The following is a 20,633-nucleotide window of genomic DNA, read 5'->3' on the forward strand; positions in this document are numbered from 1 at the left end:
AGCTTTGTGGCCGTGGCAAAGTGTTTGTTCGCGTTTATTATATCACGTCTTCGGTGTGAACGCGTGCGAACGTAGCACATGCTCACGGTAAGCGCTATGGATTATGCCAATTTTGAGTTTATTTGTTGGATTAAAGCTTGGTCCCACGAAATCTGGACGAACGTTTACATTACAATCTGGAAAAGATCGAAGTGCGTTATCGGAAAAGCTTTGTCGTAAAGTCGTCCTACTTTTTTTGTAAATATATATATATTTTAGTTTTCATTCAATCTTAAATACGTCATTGTAATTAAGATTAAATCTTTGAGCGATCGTCAAATCGTTGAAAGGTTAACTCTGATTAATATTTTAATAAAAATGTCGACAAGTGTTTCGATCGAAACTTTTTTTTATGCGGTTCGAAACAATCTCGTTTCAAAAACGCTTATCGATAATACCCACACACGCACATACATTCAATACTTTCGCGACACTTTCTTCATTATTCACACAACAACTAGCATACGTTTCGATTACCAGAGTTTTGCATATAACGCCCAAAGGATCCAGTTTCCCTTTGACCTCCGGGCTCTCGACGTTTTACGATGTAACGCGATGAGGTACGAAGCAGAGCTGCGTGGAAACTGTAACGTACGATCTCCTACGCTATTGGTAGATAGTCTAAGTCAAACTTCTCCCTGCGGTCGCTTTAATCTGAGGGTCGCAGACGTGGTAACGATGCAAGGAAAGGAGCTAGTCGGTGGGCGAAAGGGGTGACGCCCTCCTCTACTCTTCTTACTACCGACAGCACCCTCAAAACCGCGAGAACTCGGATCAGTCGAGTCTAAGTCGGTTTTAGATAGTAAAAGACGAATCTCGATTAAAGCTTTGCAATCTCGTCGGTGTTCATAAACCAAATGTAACATATTATGATACGTAGTAGTTTTATAGCACTTGTGAAAAAACATTTTTTTTCTTCTTCTTTTCTTTTTTTTTCTTGTTTTAACCAACCTAATAATTTTTGTTTTCAGGTATTTCGTTAAAATGGACGAACGATAGGCGCTCGATTAACGGACAATCTTTTTTCTCGCGCGAACGCATCTATAGAGTGGGACTATAGAATACACGTAGAATGTAGAAAATATTACGTGAAAATCGCTACGACGGAGAGAGATCCCCGAGAATGTTACAAAATTCGCAGGTTCTTTATTTCTAAGCGCGTCGCTTGACTCACTCAGTGCACTTACGTACGAACACACATAAATGCATGTAGACGTCAACGGAGAAATGTAGCACGGTAAGCGGATTTAATGTCAGACTGGTGAATACTACCTACTTTATGCGCGTACGTCGGTCAAACACGACGTTTCTCGTAATTACGGCATTTTTTTGCACGATGGTACATTAAAACCGAGTGCAGGCAACAGCAGCGACTGCGAGATTCGCCTGATTAAAATCAGTCGAGCGGAGTAGCTACCACTAAATGTAGTGGTGAGAAGAGAAATGAACAGGAGAAGGAGGAGGAGGAGGAGGAGGAGGAGGAGGAGGAGAAGTCAAAATATATACAGAGAGGAGCGTTTCAACGTCACTTTTCTTTTTGTTTTTCTCGTTCGATTAATTAATTTTTTTTCTTTTCTTTTTTCTCTTTCTTTTTTACCTTCTATTTTCCTCTCTTTCTTTCTATCTCTCTTCTTTTTTCTTCCCTTATTTTTATTCGATCTTTTCGGAATTATTCGATTTAAGGAAAATGAGAGAGCATCGAAGGAGAGGCACGTTGTTTCGATGCAAGGTTCTTTTCCCGTAAACGTTTTCCGCTTACAAAGTAACTCCGACGAAGTAGTAAGTGTTCACACGGTCATCAAGAGAATGTTTTGATGATAGTACTAATGATAGTAGCGATGTTGTTACCTCTGGCTAGGAAGGGTTTACTAAGAGAAGGAAACGTCATGCACGCGACATAACTTCTAATTTAAGATGCAACTAACGCTTGTTAGACGAATACAAGAGAGAGAGAGAGAGAGAGAGAGAGGGGGAGAAAGGGAGTAAGGGATGTAGAGATGCGAAGATTGCATGCGATATGCTACTTAAGTGTGTGTGTGAGAGAGAGAGAGGGAGAGACGTGGTTGCATCGTGACTTCCTTCGAGATTCGAGGAAAAGGGGATGGGTGAGTCATACGCGTAGACAAAACGTTCTGTCGCATGCCATCTGCAACAAGGAGCATAGCGAGCCAACTTGTTTCGGCATATTCCACCTAATTTCTTAGCGTCTCGCCATTGCCATTCTCCTCTTCCTCCTTTCTCCCTTCTCTTTTCCTTCCCTTCATACTTCGGCTCTACTGCTTGGCTGCTTTGCATAATCCCTTTTTAGGTCGTAACGTATCGCAGGCTCCTTCGGGCGGGCCGAGAAAAACCGACGATATTATTAACGACAATGGAAATTAACGAGGAGCGAATGCAACGATCAGAGAGAAAGCATGTGTGTGTGTGTCTGTGTGTGTAAGAGAGAAAGATATATATATATAAAGAGAGAAAAAAGAAAGAAAGAGAGAGAGAGAGAGAGGACAATGAGTACAAAAAGGAAGCATGTGCGCTTGAATATTATTTCATCGATCTCACAAGCACGTTTTATGAGTCGATAGGAAGAAACTTTTCCACCGAGTAAAACATCGTGCGCGTGGGCTGACCCTGTCTGAACTTTAACGAAAAGTAAAAGGTGACTTTCCGAGTTTTCTCGAACCGTCAACCGGGATGAAAAGTAGAAAGGTTCGTTGGATGTGTCTACTCTCTGTGATTTTTTTTTCTTCTTTTCTCTTTTTTCTTTTTTCTTTTTCTTTTTTCGTCGTTAATAACTACAATCGATGAATCGTAACGAGTGCCTCTACTCGTTAAAATCGTTAGGGAGATGCTTTACGTTACGGATAGGTTTTTGATCGGATCGAATAGAAAAGTGCATTTTCCGAGCAAAAGAAATGTTCCTTTTGATAGTTCATTTAAAACGTAAACAAATGTAATTATATGAGACTTTTAGTTTAAATGGTCTCGTTTGAAAGGGAACATTATAACGAGACGCATACCGACCATAACAAAGTTGTACCGGTTAAAGTAGATACAATTAAAACACGGTTAAAATAAATTAGCATTACTTTCACTTTATGTATTTGTTTAGGTAATTTATTTGCCAATAAATTATAAATGGTACATTACGCTAGTGGAAACTCGAGCTTTCTGGTCAAATCGAAATATCAACAACACTTATCCTAACTACTCTAATCGACAATAATTTGGAAAATTGGAAAATACCATTGTAGGTTGAAGATGATTTGAAGTATTGTTATGTACGAGCTAAATGACAAGTATAATCGAAGAGAAGGAAGAGAAAATCGTTCGATACTTTCGCGAAAGAAAAGAGAAGATTTACTTTTGGAAATGAAGAAGAAAAAAAGAAAGAAAAGAAGAGAAGAGAAGAGAAGAGAGAAAAAGAAAGATCAAATAAGAAAAGGTGCGGGATGAGGGACGGAGAGAGAGGGGGAGCAAATAAAAAAGAGAGAGAAAAAAAGAAGAGAAAAGGAAAAAGGTAAAAGTCGCGAAAGGTATGCACGCACTTTTGCGCGGTACAATGGATTCATCTTGTACCGTCAACCTTTCACTTTTGTTCTTTCTTTTTTCTGCTTGTCGAAATGCGCTGGGTTCTAACGCGAATATAGCGATATGCTAGAGCTAAAGGCTGGAGGGAGGTAGAGTGAACGTAAAAGAGAAAGAGAGTGGAATGTGAAGCCGGGTGCATGGCGCACCGCATACACCGTAGTTTTGTTTTGTTTGTGAACCTAGTGGAGGAGAAGAGAAGACGAAAGAGAAGGAGGAGAAGGAGGAAGAGGGGGAGGAGGAGGAGGAGGAGGAGGATATGGTCGAGGAAACTCGCGAAAGAGGCCCAAGGGAAGGGTGGTTGGTCTTTGGAGTGGAGTTCGATCCCTCGGTTGAGGTTTTGTTCCGCCATTGTGATAACTCAAACAATGCAACCCTGACTGGCACTGTACACGAGGGGACATAAAGGAGGGTTCAGACTCTCTCTCTCTCTCTCTCTTTCTCTACGTCTTTAGCTCTTTCTGTCTCTCTCTCTCTCTCTCTCTCTCTCTCTTTCAGTCACTCTTGGCCCCTCCCCCTGTTACTCGCTTTGCGAGTCTACTTTTCTTTCATTTTCCAGCGCGTTGTCGATCGCGAAAATGGATGCATATGCTATTACAAAATATATAATATCTCCTATGTCCTTTCCATGAGATGATGTAACGCACAGAATCGTGGTTACGCGGTTGTGGTCCAGAAAAGTCTCATTACCGTGAACCGCTTTTGAAACAAAAGGGATTCGCACTTGGTCGGAAGCGAGAGAAATATTCTACGGTGTGGTGCTCGCGAAATAGTAATAAGGGAAACGTGGATGGACCATGTTCTCGTCATGCTCTTATGAAAAGGGTGTAGAAGGGAGGGGATGATGGAGGGCGCTGGACGAGAAGAAAAACTTTCGTCGTAGTCATTTTCTCTCTCTCTCTCTCTCTCTCTGTCTTTTTCTAGAACAAGCACATTCAATTAATATAGGAACAACCAAGAGGAAATTTTCTTTAACTCGGAAAAGCACCAACCGCGTTATGTCATCCCCTTCAATTCTGTGGGGAAACTCTAAATCGATCGACATTTTTCTTATATCCTTTCCCACGACGAATTCGTTTACTCTCGTATGTGTGTCCATTCGAAAAACCTTTATTTTATGAACGAGATCAAGTACGATCATAAATTTCCCACGTCAAAATTCATTTTTTATTATAGCCAATCTTTTTTCTCTCCTTTTGCTTTTCTTTTTTTTTTCCCTTTTCCTCCTTTCTCTTTTTTCTCCCTTCCCCTTTTTTCCAGCTACTTTCGGAGGAGATCGTCCGGCACGATTTTTCAACAAAAAAGAAAAAAAGAGAAAGAAAAACCCCTCATTATTTAGAATTACACCTATATCCATGCTCTGTAACAGCGACTGGCGCATTCTCGCCGCGTCATTGGCCAACGCGTTTCTTTTGCTACTTCTTTTTCCAAGAATCGAGGTATTCCACGTATACCGTTCTCTGATTCATTAATCATAGAGAACTGCGTAGTTGTGGTAGTACGCTCGAAGCATGAACGAGGAGGAAAGTCTCTTTCTCTCTCTCTCTCTCCCTCCCTCTCTCTCTTTCTCTCCCCTCCCCTCCGTCCCCTCTCCATCTCTCATGCCGAGCAACACGTACATGCTACCTAGTGTATTCGCTGTTATTACATATTCATAAATGGTCACTAATGACGGTCCCGTAGTTTCGCGGCGGATATCTACTTTGTTGGTTTCTGTCATGTTTACTAACAAGTACGTGTGTTGATTAAGGCTTGAAGCAGTGCTACTATGGCGTTACTATTGCATTAGTCCTAGTCGTAACGTAAGAGCCGTTAAATGCGAAGTTGAATCCTGAAATGACGAAGAAGAAAGGGACGAAATTTCAGTTGAGAATTTCTATCGGAAATCCGAATTTCAGCTTGCAACGCTTTTACAGGGAAGAAGAGAATACAAGTGGTAGTTACGAACGGTGATAGGCGAAGAAGAGTAAAGGAAGAGACGATGGTAATGATAAAGGTTTTCTTTCTCTCTCTCTCTCTCTCCCTCTCTCTTTCGTTTTCTCGTTCGTCCTAGAAAGTTACTGGATTAGTATGCACTCGTTAGTAACTATCGGAATACTCGAGTAAGTTTGTAAAGAGATCTCCATTTGCCTTTCTTACGTCGAAATAGAGAAAATGTACGCATATCGAGAACGAGATAGATAGATAGATAGAGAGAGATGACGATGTACAAGTTACTTTGCAAATTTTCGATAAATTCGTTACGAGTTATAAAGTTTAACGCAAGTGATAACGATCGACTAGGACAGATCGGAGCGATCGTTGTAATATTTTTTCTTTATAATTCGTCGTTCAGTTATCTATCTATCTATAAATAACTATCTATACGTGGGTATCGAAATAAATACGTACATGATTGACAAAATGACATTTTTAATGGAAGATATAATTACGTCGATCTCGATGAGAAAATTCCAAAAGAAAAATGATATATGTTGGTGGTTGTTGGTAACAGAGGATTTTGCGATGCGGAACGACGTGTTATCTGAAACGCGAGCCACATCGAATCTTATCTCGCGCGAGGGTGACAGAAGCGACAAAATTAAACGTCAGCCGCAGCTCTCGGCCAAGAGCTATATCCGGTTTTGTCTCGGTACTTTGCAGCCGTCGAGACTTGCCCTCTCGCGAGGGAAAGACCTGGCTGAAGTCGGCTTTCGAGCTCGCGGCGTTTTCTCGACTAATCACGGGCTTGCGAAGGGTCGCGAAAGGTACAGAGAAAGAGACGAAATGGGAGAGAAAGAGGGAAAGAGAGAGAGAGAGAGAGAGAGAGAGAGAGAGAGAGAGTATGTCGAGGAGGTGAAGTGGATGCTGAAACTCATAGTGAGCAAGATAGAAAGAGAGAGAGAGAGAGAGAGAGAAGCGAAATTAAAGCCGCTGTATCAAATCTAAGCGCGTGCATCCACCCTATCATTTTTGGGTCCAAGCATTATCCAGTATAAGGCTTCTGAATACACACATCACACACACACCACACACACACTCGCGCGTGCATAAGGCATGTACGTGTAGATGAAGAGCTTCTACCGTGTTGGCACTTTCGACCTTCTACTCTGTCATTATCGTCGTCTCCTTCTCGTATCCTATCTTTCTTCATCCCACCCCGTCTCGTTCACTCCCTCCCTCTCTCTCTCTCTCTCTCTCTTTCTCCTTCTTTCTCTTTCCATCTTATATCCCTCTCTATCCAAGCAACCTCTATCTCGCTTCCTCTCTTCGATTATACCAATTTCCCATCCCCACCTATCTCTATCTCGAGCTTCAGCATGGCGCGAGCATTGCCCTGTCGTCTCGTCATCGGTCACGACGTTCGACCCCGAGCAAAAAGCATCTTTCCCTTCTCCTCCTTTCTCTCTCTCACTCTCTCTCTCTCTCTCCTTCTTTTCCTCTCTCTCTCTCTCTCTCTGTTCCTTTGCATCGGAAAGCACCGAGTCCTCTTCGAACGACAACCTATGGCCCACCTTATTCGTCATGCCTCAACATCACGATCGTTTATCGCACCTTCACGCTTCGTCAGTATTCGTCTTCCTCTTCTGCTCTCTCTCTCTCTCGCTCCCTCCCTCTTTCTTCTCTCTCCCCTTCTCTCTTTCTTTCTGTTGCTCTCTCATACACCCCGGGAAATCCATCTCCGTCGTCGTAAGCGTCAAGCTTCTTCCTCCCTCACTTCGTTCCTTGTCAAGATCGTTTCCTGCTCTGTCGCCGCGTTTTGATTTGCTCGTTCGTATCACGTAAAACGAAGACTGGTTACAGGAAATCTACTTTCCTCCTCTCTTTCAAATCTTTCTCTGTTTTTCTCTCTCTCTCTTTCTTTCTCTTTGTCTGCCTCTCTCTCTCTTTCCTTTTTTCCTTTCTTGTTTTTTTTTTTTCACAGGAGATTAATGCGATTCCATCGGTGTATCAATTATTCCGTTTAATCGCGTTACGCGGCATTTATTTCGAAGATAAGTGGATTCCGATTAATGCGAAATATGATCGAGCATTGAAACGGCCGTATAAATTTCAGCGGATTATAGTCCGAAAAGCTGATCATACATTGTAATCAATGTTTATTCCAGGCCTCCGAGGGAAACGAGTTGTATTTCGGAAGTTTAATACGCGAATTGTAAATGGTTTTCATGGAATTTTTAAGAGGGTGTCGTATGAATAGTTTTTCCCATGTTTTTATTGGTAGCTAAATCATAGGACGGTGTTATAGCTGCTCGCGTATAGCACAACGCGACCCATTAAATCCTTCTAATAGTATTAACGTCGGATAGGAGACTTTTGCAAATATTTTTTTCCCAGACAGATATATTAAACGTAATGCTTCATGAAAGTTTCAATGTACCGTGGACGCGTCGCTAACAATGCAGCGACGCGAACGATTCGTTTTTATAGTTAACGTAGAGTCCATTTTTAATGATTATCAAAATAACTTTGTAAGGTACAACCGGATCTGTTTATTATTACATTTTGACGATCAAAGATAAATAAGGTTACGAGGTAGCGTTTGTAATTTCGTGATAGAAATTTTACGAGGAACATCTTTTCGATATTTCGGAGTGCTTTATCAATGCTCCGTGGAATAAAACTTGTCAACAAAATGACCGACTGTTTACGAATTTATAAACAACCGATACGAGTAAACGATTGTACGTTTTCAGTTCGTTCCGGAGTATTAGTCCGAACGACTGAAAAGTTAAGGCTTGTTTTCACGATTCGCAGGGTTGCACGTCGACGAATACCGAGTGAGAGAGAGAGAGAGAGAGAGAGAGAGGGGTTGGAAGCCAATGGTAGAGGGAATGTGAACGTGAGAAAGATAAAAATGCGGATTGGTCGAGTACGAAACGATCGTTTAACTGTGCTAAATTTTCGATAGCCCGTACGACAAGATAATTTGGCGAATTGGTGCGACGCCCCTAACGTTACTCTTATCGAACGTAATTCTTAACGAACCGTATCCTCGAGTGTTTCGCGATTCCAAATTATTTTTAAGTCTTTAAAAGTCGTTAAAATTATTTGAGTTAGGAGAAGAGGAATTAATTTTAAAGATATCGAATCTTCGTATACCGCAGTGCGACATCCTCGAAGAGGCAAACTTTATTGCCAGTCAAAGATACGGGAAATGAAATATAGATAAAGTAATCTTCGTCATTTGGATTTCTCGTTCAAGTTTTATCAAGTAAGTAGCTTAAAAAAAATTTTCGAAAGATATTAAAAAGGGTACTTTTAGAAATAGAATAGAGATTCGTATTATTAGTTTATTAAATTGTCCAAATTTAATAGACGAATTCGAATGACACGGATTAATAAATCAATCTATTCTGACAATAGATTTTGCATAATTTTTTATGACGAAAGTTGAATTGATTAGGTGAGAAGGAAAGACGGGAACAAAAAAAGAAAAAGAAAAAAAGAAAGAAAGGAAGAAGACGTAAACGAGTACGCCGAGTAATGTCAAAGATGAAAAAAACGATGGATTTGTCGCGAACAAATGAGAATAATGGAAGGAAGGAGGAGAAATCGAGTTCTCGAAGAGATCCTAAGTCTTACTCCGTAGATACATCCCGCGAAGCAATCCGAACGGCCGACACGTTCGACGAGGTGGAAGCGTCTTGAAAAATTTACCCGACTCTAACGGAGGAGGGAGGGACTCTCGGGTCGAGGAAAAAGGGAAAAGGTCGAGGTACTCCTCGGAGTAACTTGGGGAAAGGCTCGAACTAGCATCAAACGGTACGAAAGAAAGGCGAAAGAGAATAAAGAGAGAACGCGAGTAGAGGGAAAAAGAGATGTGGACGAAGAGTTGAATGGCGAGGGGAGGGGGTGGAATAGAGGAGAAGGGGCGACAAGGAAAAAGGAGATTTCACGGTGCTGGAGCACCTGCCAAAAAAGGAATTGAAAGCGTCGCGACGTCGTTCGGCTAGATATCAGACATTCTCGTAGAGAGAAAGAGACACACACACACACAAATACACATACACGCGCGTAGCTTTATACAGGTATGGATATACGGAGTCTGCTATACTCGTGGACGTAATTACAAGAGCGATCTCATGACGGAAGAATAGAAGCTAAAAATTTGATGTTGAAATTGGTTCGCGACTTATTATCGTCGTTTATTCACGATAGAGAAAACATTTTGAATTATTGCTTGGAATTCTTTCTAGGAATAGGACAGTCGTATGGAGTATCGTCGGTGGGATATTTCGAACGACATTAACCTTTCGTCGCGAATCGTTTGAACAAGAAAATCTATTTGCCGCGATTCGCGTAGCATCGTTGATAATTACCTAGAAATACGTATACGATATAAACGTTATGCGATTACATCCTGGCGCTGAACAAGAATTGTGTAAAGCGTACAACGATATAAAAAATAAAAATTTTCAAATGGTAAATGCCAGTGATACGAGATACACGCAGTGATTATATCCCTCCATTACAAAAGTTCTCTGGTGCAGAGAGTGCAGTGGTACACAGAAAGGAAAAAGAGAAAAAGAAAGAAAGAAAGAGAGAGAGAGAGAATAATGTCAATGCCGATACCACAATGTTGGCTCGTATTTCTGTTCTCTCCTCTTTCGTACGATACGAGCAACGTGCGTTGTACTCGCTGGTTTCAATGCGTTGAAACCATTGAAGTATGAAAAATTCCTCGACATTTTCCAAACTATTTTCTCTTTCTCGTTTCTTCCATCGAAAAAGTTCAGTCACCTTCGATATTAAATGAATAATTAATAGGTCCGACGACGTAGGAATCTATTTGTTCGAATTCGTATTTCGTATGAATCATTAACAGTTATATCGAGTAACCTCATCGTTGAAAAGAAGAAGGAGACGGATAGATGGATAGATAGATAGATATGTAGATAAAAAGATTGATAGATAAAAGAAGGAATAGATCGGGTCACGATCATTTACTCTCGCTTAAAGCGAAATCCAATACCGACGACCACAAATTGTTCCTAAAATAGTAAAACTATTCTGGCTTTTAAACGGTCCTTCACTCGTATCGTAGGAATATTATTTAATTCATTGAATTGATTTCCCCTCTTTCTTCCTATCCGAAATTCAATTATTTGTCTCGATGAATTTGAGGGTGCCCCGATGAAAACGAATTTCACTTATAATATACATACTCGTAATTGCGAAGGTTAAATTAAAAATTGACTCGACCGAGTTGTTGCTTAAGTAAAAGTCTATGGTTAGGAATTTAAAAATATATGAAAGGGAGGGAGGGAGGGAGGACGTGTAATGGTCAGCTGGTAGAGCGAATAAGGTACACGTTGATGAAGCTTCGGGCGGTACTAACCAAAAATGTTAATAAAGTATTTTCCGTTCTATGCTATCGTAGTATTAGGAGTTGTATTACGCAGGCAAAGCACCAACGTGAAAATGCGCATTTGCCGGAACGTTTAACGAACGCGTACCTACTGGTTAAATTATCAAGCGAAGAGGAAAGAGCTCGTTCTAGCATCGAGTCGGTAGAACGTTATTTAAAAAGAAACGTTCCTTTCTCTGCTATAAATAATATTCGCTCTAATATCGTTGCATTTCGCTGTTGGCCGAACGCTAGACCGTTATTGTTTTCTGGCTATGCCAAAGAGAGAGAGAGAGAGAGAGAGAGAGAGAGAGGATTAGATTCAACGCTCACTGACTTCCGCTAGATAATTCAATATGACGCTCGAGCCACTGAACAAAACTACCTGCATCTGTTTTATCCCGAAAATAAATGGCGGAAAAATTTTTCCTAGGACAAAGATTTAGATTCCCGTGACCGCTTGAGTGAACAAAATTGCATTAGGAGAGAATAAAAATAAAGATCGATCGGATGGACTTTAACGTAGCGAAGGAGGATGAAAAAAAAAACAGAGAAGATAGTAGGAGAAGAAGGAAATCGACGATCGATCTGGTAGTACGCGAGAAACTCGAAGAAGAAGAAGAAGAAGAAAAGAAGTCGTGGTTAAGGGAGGGAGAAGAAAGGAGGAGAGGTGGTACATCGAAAGGCGCGAGGCGATCGTAAGTCAGCATCGAGAACGATGAAGGGGTCACGGTGGCACGGATAGCCAACGATATATCAAGGAGGATAGAGTGATCGATACGTATTTCTGTCTCTATTCCGTCGAGGGATATCGCGTCTCCACCCCAATCCCTTTGAAACTCCTCGCGTCGAGTCCGGGACGTTAGCGCGGCCCATTGCCGATTGGTGGGAAGCTGAATGGGAGGATGGACGCGAACCTCTCGCGGTATTCAAGCCAGGATATGATGCATCGGCCTAATTTCGCGGCCGGAAGGTCATGTAGGCTCACTAAATCTTGACCATTGCCACCCCGTAGAGGCGTGTGAGCGAGCAAGCAAGCAAGCAAGCTAGCTAGCTAGCTAGCTGACTGGTTGCCTGGCTAGCTGACTGGCTAGCCAGCTATCCAGCTAGCTAGCTAGCTAGCTAGCGAGAGAAAGATGGATGGTGAGAGTACCCAATGCGATGTCATCGAGACCGAACGTTCCACGTCCGAAACATTCGCCCACGCCCCGTCCAACACGATGCACTCGCGAGCGAGCGAGTGCAAATCCCACTGGGCAAACCGTTCCCCTTGGGTCTAGCTAGTTGCCAGTAGTAAAGGCCAGTGTATAGTCGGACTCCGCAGGAAGCGATTCCTAAATCATATCAGCGCGCTCGAAACACATGCTACGCATTCCCGAAACTGTTTGCCGTACTCGGAACACGTCACGGATTTACCTCTCTCTCTCTACGTGACAAGTATACCTTTTCACCTATTTTTCAGTCAAACATTTTTACCCGCATACAATCGACGTTTCCATTTTTTTTTCTTTTTTCTTCTTTTTTTTTCCTTTCTTTATTTCTTTCTTTCGTTCGTTCGTTCGTTCGTTCGTTCGTTCGTTCGTTCGTTTCGAACGTCAACCCGATAGTATTCTTTTCTTCTTTCTTTTTTATTTTTTATTTATTTTTTTTTTTTTTTTAATTTGAAATCGTAAATAACGACGGCCGGTGTGGTGTCTCGTTAATTAAGTAAATCCATCTTCGGGATGAAATAGATTTTAATTCGATAAGAATATAGGAGAAGAATTATTCAAGAATGTAATACCACGAAGGCAGCGTGTCGTAATATTCATTTAGTTTGGGTAAAGCGAGCCACGTGATTTCGTTTCGGATATCTTTTATCCTCCGTCCGCATCGCTTCGCTTTTCGTTTCTCCCTCCGGCGACGTAAAACGTTGCCACCGGCAACAAGACTCTGCAGGGACGACGAACGAGCCCGTTCCGCCGGCCATAATCACCCTCTACGTCCTGTCAATGAGATTAATGTCGTCGTCCCGACGGTGCTCCTGTCCCAACGTCGATGTAACTTCGCACCTACAGTTTAAGTGAATTTCGGTAAAGACCGATCGAACTTGCCCGGGGACAACGAAGTTTTCGTATGTATATATATGTATATATGTATGTATGTATGTATATATATATATATATATATATATATATATATATATATATATATATATATTAACTTAGAAGTCATTTATCGAACTCTCGAATTCTCGACGAATAGAGAGAAAGAGACTGTGAACTTGAAGTAAACGTTTCGCGGAACAAGAGAAATCACTTTTGAATACCATCTAATTCATTTAGATCGATTTACTTGCTTGCTGCTATTTCCTTCGTTCGAATTTTCTTTCTTTCTTTCTTTCTTTTCTCTCTCTCTCTCTCTCTCTCTCTCTCTCTCTCTCTGTTTTTCCTCAAGCGCATTAAAATTGGGTCAGGAATCGCAGGGATTTGTGAAAACTTGGCCCCGGCCGTGCGTCCCCGTCGATGAGCTTAATGTCGTTTCTCTGCCGTCGGCGTTTCGCGATCGATGTAACTTCATCCCTCTTGTTTCAAAGGAGAATCTCTGTAAGGAGCTTATGCTGCTACAGTAGAATTTCGTTACGAAGCGTTCTCTCCATTTCCCGCTATCCCTCTTCCTCCTCCTCCTCCTCCTCCTCCTCCTTCTCTTTCTCTTTCTCCTCTCTTCATCTCTCTTTCTCTTTCTCATTTACACGTAGACAACATTTCGAAGCAGACTCGTGATCCAAAGGAAAAGGAGATTCTGTGCCGTTTAGATGTTTGTTACGAGACAGCGCACGATTTAGTTTGTATTCGCGCCGTCACTTTGCTGCGGATTGTCGTTAGGAAGTATCTAAGTGTACCACCGGTACCAACATCATCTCATCACTTGTACCATCATCTCACACCAATCGTTCCAAGTACGCGAACGTCCTTCGGAAGGTTCTTATTTTTGACTACAGTAGTACGAGCCGAGTTTAATGAAACACTAATACTGCTTTCTAAGAGCGTGGCGTAGAGTATTCCTTTGCTATGAATGTTTCATAAACTTTGATAGGACGACGTAAGTACGAACGCTTCTACATATTTCATTCCCTTAATTGCAATTAAACAAACTTTCTTGCGGGATCGCATTCATTTACATTCGAAGCTTTCAAAGAATTATAATTGAAACTGGTTGGTACGTTTAAAGTAGTGTACTTGACGTGAGTTAACCGCCAACGTCACGTGCACGTATTCGTCCAAATTTCCTTTTTCAACGTTTAATGTAATACGTTCTAAGCAAATAAAAAAAAAAGAAAAAGGAAAAAAAAACAAGAAAAACTAGAGACAAGAATACAAACGTTTTCATGAATTATTCTTTCGTTATTTCTCTATATTAAACTTTATCTTTGTACATTTTGGTCAGAGAGAAAGAGAGAGAGAGAGAGAAAGACGAATCAACTACGAGGAGGCAATGAGCCGTATTACTAGTTATATAAAAGCTTTGGAATATTGGGATCCTCATTAAAATCAAACGAAACTCGTTACGTACAAACGAAATCGGATTAAGTCCATGGAAGCTGGACGATCATTTTGAAGGAAGAAGTCGACCCACGTGATCCGTTACTAAATCGCTCGTATAGTGTATACGAGGGATGTATGCATGTAGGTGCCAAGAGACGAAGCAGGGTGATTTCATTGTTGCTGTTGTATATATGTATATACAATATCGAATATAACGATAGGAGGGGAGGAGAGAAGAGGAACGAAGAGAAAAGCTAGTCTATAATTGCCGAGAGGGCCTTTATTTCCTCCGTGGGATGCGCTTGAAAGTGATCAACGGCCGCCATCGAACGCGGTAATTATACCCGCAAATAAATGTCACCAGACGTCGATGACATTTTACGTATTAACGTTTTGCACAATTCTATTATACACGATGATGAAAAAAAGAATCGGGGATATAGTGTGTATGCGTGTATATATATGTATATAATAATAGCTTAAATTAATCTTAGCAATATTTTATTGATGTTAAGTATTGTATATATATATGTGTGTGTGTGTGTATGTGTGTGTGTATATATATATAAACAGAAAAATAATTCTGTTCAAGGATAGAACTTTAGTCGTTCTATTGACAAAAGAATTTAATTAAATCCTTCAAGTTTTAGAAGTTCATTTTAACGCTCCATATAGACTCAACAATCAAGTTAAACATCTACTTTGGAAATTTTAATTTTCTTTTTTCTTTTTTTCTTTTCTTCTTTTTTCCTTTTTTCTCTCAAGTCTGATGCAATCGCTAGTCTTTGGCGTACGAGGCTTTACGATTATAATCGTAATACCCGAAAGTCCGACTTGCGTCGTATTGCATTCTCCCTCCATTATTATACTTTTGGATGATGGCGGCACAAAGGAGACCGTCGTCGCTCTGTGCTACTTGGTTTATACATATATAGATACATACATACATACATACATATATATATATATACACACACATATATATATATATATACATATACAATATATATCTTCTTCGTACCTTTGTATTACGTTGGTCAAGGCTGAGTGTATTTGCAACATTATCTCGTTTCCATAGTAATATAGCAACGAAGGGTACAGCGAGGATGGTTGGTCAAAGTGTTTCACTACGGCTGGCAAGTCCAGATGGGATTACTTTCTTTTATACCATGGTGACCGAAGATCGAGAAACGTCTAGTCCACCCCAAGTACGTGTGTATGCGTGTATGCGCGCGCGTTTGTATGTGTTACGTGTGTTACATCTAGAAAGTACGTTACTGTAGGAAACAAGGCGAAGAATTCTTTCACACAGAAAAAGTGTAGAAAATAAGAGAGACAGAGAGAAAGAGAGCCGTGGAAGAAACCTATCCTTGAATTTTCTTCTTTTCTCATCTTATTTCTCTTATTCGTTATTATCATTTCTTCTTTGTACTAATAACCATTCTTGTAAGAGCGAATGAGTGAATAATTCACATAATTCATCAAGAATTCCTTTACCTGTGTGGCGCAACAGGATCGTTAAAGATCTTTAGCTATAGCGAAGCCGATTGATGCGTAAGTCTGATTAATTACCATAATGATGTTAATTAAAGCTTCCTTTGCTAGGTAGTGTCGCGCATCTCGAATGCGTCGTAAGACGCATTCGATGCAACGGGATTGTGTTTAAGTAGCACGAGTAAATCTATCGTCTGGCGTTCGCCAGAAATACTCCTGTCGATAATTAATTGCACAATGAGAACGAAAATACTTTGTTTTTTTATTCTATTTTTCTTCTTTTTTTTTTTTTTTTTTTTTTAATTATCGAATAACAAATCGAGTTGGATGAACGAGCATCATCGTATTCGCGTCGAACGTTTGCTTTCTTTTTTCTAAGAAAGGAAAGAGACGCGACGAAACGGAAAGATAAAATATGACATAGTCGAAAAGCCGATACCGTAGAAAATATTAAAGAGAAATCGGTAAGTAAAATTCTCCATGTTATTGTTGAGAAATGCTTTCTGTATACCGTATATCTTCTTTGCTCTATCAAGATTTACATAGTAAGTTTATATATGTGTGTGCGTATGTACGTACGTTTCAACAGTAAAATTTGCATCTCTGGTCGGATTCTTAACAACGATCTCTGAACAATGATTGTAATCTATGAAATCGTCTTACGAAAAGAAAAAAGAAACAAATACTTTGAATCGTTCTGCTATCGTATTAAACACGTCTCCTAAAAATTTACTATTCTGTAATTATTTTTTATCTTAAAAAAAGATCTAAAATAACGTTCGTTGTTTGATGAATCAGGACGCACAGTGTTTTTCATCGAACTAGTTTGGCGTTAGTTTGTTCTCTAGATCGGTCCTTGACATCAATACTTTTCGACTATATATACAATACAATATATGAGAGAGAAAGAGAGAGGGAGAGAGAGAGAGAGAGAGAGAGAGAGAGAGCAAAGTCGATCGTTTGGTGATCGACGAGAACGCGGATACAAAAGTTAAGAGAAGAATGCCGACGGTAGTAGAGCGAGAGAATCATTATCTGTTGGAAATGCTGAAACACAAGGAGTATATACACACAGAGAAAGAGAGAAACAGACAGAGAGAGAGAGAGAGAGAGAGAGAGAGATAAAGATAAAGAGAAAGAGAGAGATAGACGGATAGAGAGAAACAGAGAAGAGGGTTTGGACCGCATTTTCATTCGTATCGGTAGAATGCCGTAGACTGCGGGTAGTAGAAGAGAAGTAGAGGAAGTAGAGGAGGTGGAGGAGGAGGAGGAGGAGGATGTGTAAGGGATGAAGCGGAGGGTAGGGGTGCAATGCCGTGCAATCTCGGCATATCGAGCTTACGAGGTCGGATGTAGATACGAAACCGATTCTCGACGGAAACGGGGTAGTGTGCCGGAAGGTCGATGACAGACGGGAAAGAATGGAAAGAGGGGTGGAAACGTGATGGTCGTAGGTGGGGGATCGTGGAATGAGTGGGTGCAGGAGGGTTCGATATCTCCGGCTTAAAAAGTTAGTTCGCGCCCGTTATCAGCGATTAACTTGGTAGTAGAGGGAACTCGGTGCGTGTTGGTCTCGCCAAAACGAGCTTTCATTAAGCCACACAAACGATTTGAAATGCCTGCCATCGAGATCACCGAGAGTTGACTGTACTCTGCTAGGAGGGTTTTCTCGATGTTACGAGATCTTTGTTTGCCTCGTAAAAGATATCTTTTTTCCTTTTGGAGATAAGGAAATAGGGGGAGAGAGAGAGAGAGAGAGAGAGAGAGAGAGAAGAAGGGGCACATAATCGAAGGGAGAGGGAGGATTAAACAAACGGAGGTGGAGCATTCGTTTGACGAAGCGTCCTTAATGAAACACGACGATTCCTTGATCTTTTTATTGCCAGCTACTTTTTAATTATCTCTCTGACTCTTATTACTACTTCTTTGAACTCTCAAGGCATTTATAAAAATATACGGATCGGTCGATATTACGACGTGCTGCAAGATTTCTTTTTTCTATTTATTTTTGCTCTCTCTCTCTCTTTCTCTCTTTTTTTTCTTTTTTTTTCGAAGCAATATAATTTTTCCATCGAATCGAATGTCGCGTTGAAAAGGTTTACGACGCTCTACGTCACGTTGTAAATATATTACAAAGGTTTGTACTTTCGTTATAACAGAATTATGTAATAGAGAGAGAGAGAGAGAGAGAGAGCTTTCTCTCTCTCTCTCTCTCTTTAGCACCGATGATGAAATTATCGCGCAAGGAGAATGAAATAAGGAGAATGGAGCGAGATCTTTTGAAAGGTTTTTGCGCAGTTCAAGTTATGCAGCTCGATGCGAGTCTCCTTTAAAATCGGAGACAATGACGACCACTTCCCGAACTTGAGATTGTCTCGCCAAGAGAAAATGAGCCGCGATAGTTTTCAACCCCCATTGTCCTTTCTTCTTCCTGGTCTTTATTCGACTTAATCTTGTAACTCAATTTACACGAAATTATGTCTTTCTGGTATTCGAGTGATCAGGATAATTTTATAATCGTTATTAAAGTAAAATAATTGGCTCGTATTTTTTCTTCCCTTTTCTTCTCTTTATTTCTTTCCTCTTTCGTTGTAGTTTTTCTTTCTCAACGATACATAATACCATTCTCCGTTAAATTAATCAAACGAAACGATACGTAATTACTATTAAAGTTGTAAGATAACAAAGAAACAAATCGCTTTCACCATTTTTCTTTCTGTTCCATTCTTCGGCCGAATTGATCGTTAACCTTCGAGAGTACATTGCCCCCAAGAGTAATATTAAACGAGAGAGAATCCATAGAAAGAAGGAGTTCGAGTGAAACGTCGAACGGGAGAAAAAAAGGGGCGACAAATTTATGAGAGTTAGACGAACGTGTTCTCGTTTTCTCCGCCGTACTACGCTGCGCTAATTTCCTTGAATAATGAATCGCCAATGGTCTCCGACGTTCTGCGGTATTTTTACTAACGATGAGAAGAGGAAAGAGAAAATTGGATACATAGGTACGAAAAAAGAATAGACAGAGAAAGAGAGAGTGAGAGAGAGAGAGAGAGAGAGAAAGAAAAAACCGCGGATAAATCCAACGAAAGTCGGAAATCGGGAGTGGTTGCGGTTTTCGTGCGACCGCGATATGTGTCGGCTCGAAAAAAAAAAGAGAGAAAAAAATGGAAAAAGAAAAAAAAGAAAGAAAGAGAGAGAGAGAGAGAGAGAGAGAGAGAGTAAAAGAAATATTCGTAGAGTTGAAAGGTTAGAACGTACCTAATGTATTTAGAAATGGACAAGGGAGGGAGAAGTTTGATTATCGGGTGAAAAAATGTTTGGTAACTTTACTCACCTGAATGGACGTGCTGGCTCGAGAAATCCTTCGTAGCGCAAGAGAGTAAGCGGTTCGAAGTGAAGGAGGGGGAGAAGTGGTTTTAGTGCGGTGGTTCACCGCATTTTTTCCGCGCCGCTCACCTAGTCGTTCACCACGGAAGAGGGAGACAGAGAGACGGACAGACGGACAGACGGACAGACAGACAGACAGACGGATAGAGAGAGCGTGCGTTTTCGTGGCACGAGAGCACAAGCACCCACTACTACTAGAGCACCAACGACGACACAACCACCACTGCGATTGGCACAGACACCACGGGACAAAGACCGAAGGAGAGAGAGAGAGATAGAGGAAAAGGTAGGAAAATGGTACCTTCTCTCTCTCTCTCTGTTTTCTCCTCTTCTTCCTTTATTTCTTCTTTTTTCGTTTTTCCCGTTTCTTTTTTTTCTCCCTCAACGTGCCACGCTTTGTGCCTCGACGGGTAGACGACAGAAGGGATGATGGTACGGTACGCTGAGCCCAAAGGCGTTCGAAAAAAGCTCACACATGGAGAATCGCGAAACTCCACGAGAAAATGTCAGCCGAAACGAGAGAGAAAGAGAGAGAGAGAGATCTATATATATATATAGATATATATGTAAATGTATGTATATATATATACATACATACACACACACACACATATATATATATACACACACACAACGAGTACAACTATTTTTTCCTCCGTTCCGTAAAACCTGTATTATTTCGTTTCACCTTCCTTCTTCAAAGTTTTACGTACTCCTCACCAACTTCTTTTTCTTCTTCCTTGCGAATCCAAAACTACGTACAACAAACTCGTGGAAGTATCCCACGTGCTTCCCCGAGATAAGATCTCGGATCTCATCGGCACTTTTTTTGGAAATTTCTTTTCACCACTCCTCTTTCTCCTCCCTTCTTTAGACTCGTTCCTTTTATATATTTACGACATCGTTGTCAAGGAGATTATTTATATCGTCTTTAAAATAATATGACATTGAATAAAAGAACACTGATCGAACACGTTGCCGTGATATTGAAGATTTTCAACGCGCTTTACCCCTGCTGGCGCTGGGGTTAAACTGAATCCAAAAGCAACCCTCGGCTACTCGTGTACGTCGAGCGCATGCTCCGGATTTTCTCGCGACTCTCTCCCTCTTTCTCACCCTCAGTCCCTCTCTCTCTCTCTCTCTCTCTCTCTCTCTCTCTCTCTATCCCTCTCTCCCTCCCTCTCTTTCTCTCTTACCCTGTGTGTGCGTATCGTACGAAAGTACGCGTCGTCGTCGTCGTCGTCGTCGTCGTCGTGCGATTATACAGGGTGGTCGAG

The 20,633-nt window shown here is 41.0% G+C and overlaps 1 protein-coding gene across 2 annotated transcripts in view; it reads right to left on the reverse strand.

Annotated features, from left to right (window-relative positions):
* LOC127067432 (tyrosine-protein phosphatase Lar) overlaps window positions 1-20,390 on the reverse strand; it is a 479,322-nt gene extending 458,932 nt beyond the window's left edge. For both annotated transcript variants that reach the window (XM_051002292.1, XM_051002293.1), the window contains exon 1: window positions 19,304-20,390. The gene's annotated coding sequence lies outside the window, so the exon portion shown is untranslated. The remainder of the gene's footprint in view (window positions 1-19,303) is intronic.
* Between the last annotated feature and the right edge of the window lie 243 nt (window positions 20,391-20,633).

This window comes from Vespula vulgaris, chromosome 11 (genome assembly GCF_905475345.1).
Source record: "Vespula vulgaris chromosome 11, iyVesVulg1.1, whole genome shotgun sequence".
In the NCBI taxonomy this organism is placed as follows: domain Eukaryota; kingdom Metazoa; phylum Arthropoda; class Insecta; order Hymenoptera; family Vespidae; genus Vespula; species Vespula vulgaris.